The following is a 1,389-nucleotide window of genomic DNA, read 5'->3' as shown; positions in this document are numbered from 1 at the left end:
AACATGAATGCATTAGCTAAATAATCCCTTTTACATGAATGTATCAACTAAATAATCCCTTTTACATGAATGTATCAACTAAATAATCCCTTTAACATGAATGCATTAATTAAATAATCCCTTTAACATGAATGCATTAACTAAATAATCCATTAAACATGAATGCATTAGCTAAATAATCCCTTTTACATGAATGTATCAACTAAATAATCCCTTTAACATGAATGCATTAACTAAATAATCCCTTTAACATAAATGCATTAACTAAATAATCTCCTTAACATGAATGCATTAACTAAATAATCCCTTTAACATGAATGCATTAACTTAATAATCTCTTTAACATGAATGCATTCACTAAATAATCCATTAAACATGAATGCATTAGCTAAATAATCCCTTTTACATGAATGTATCAACTAAATAATCCCTTTTACATGAATGTATCAACTAAATAATCCCTTTAACATGAATGCATTAACTAAATAATCCCTTTAACATGAATGCATTAACTTAATAATCTCTTTAACATGAATGCATTCACTAAATAATCTCTTTAACATGAATGCATTAACTAAATAATCCCTTTAACATGAATGCATTAACTAAATAATCTCTTTAACATGAATGCATTAATTAAATAATCTGCCATTATGAAGCTTTAGTTTTAATATTTTATGGTTTTTTAAGTTATATCCCATATTCACTATGTGCAACTGCTAATCCATCTATATATCTATCTATCTATCTATCTATCTATATATTCATCTATACATCTATAAATCTATCTATCTATCTATCTATCTATCCATCATATCTATATATCTATCTATCTATCTATCTATCTATCTATCTATCTATCTATCTATCTATCTATCTATCTATCTATATTACTATCTATCTATCTATACATCTATAAATCTATCTATTTATATATATATCATATCTAGGTGAATGAACCCTATGAGGATGGTCCAGGGGGCCAGGGACAGTACACCCATAAAGTATATCATATCGGAAGGTAAACAATGGTCTGACTGAACTGTAAGTTTAATTTACAGTGGGCCGCTAAATGCAAACAATACAATGCCCGATTTAAATGGTACCCTTAAAAGCTTTCTCTGATTAAGTAGGAATTAGATATATCACGCAAATCTGCCCCTTTGGTAAAAGTAAATTCAACCTATATGAAGCATAATGTCTAACCGCGTCAACCTTGTTGCACCGGCTAGTCCTATCCATAGAGCCAGGTTGACCCCGCTTGGAAATTCAAATATACTACGGCTGCCCGTGATATCCATGTTTTTGTTTCTTTAAACTGTTTATTTTCATTTGTGGTTGATCAATGCAGAAATTATCAGAAATAAACACGTTTCTAGTTGGAAAAAC

This window comes from Eurytemora carolleeae, unplaced genomic scaffold (assembly GCF_000591075.1).
Source record: "Eurytemora carolleeae unplaced genomic scaffold, Eaff_2.0 scaffold2053, whole genome shotgun sequence".
NCBI lineage: Eukaryota > Metazoa > Arthropoda > Copepoda > Calanoida > Temoridae > Eurytemora > Eurytemora carolleeae.
The sequence above is the reverse complement of the archived record's forward strand: the minus strand, read 5'-3'. Positions refer to the sequence as shown.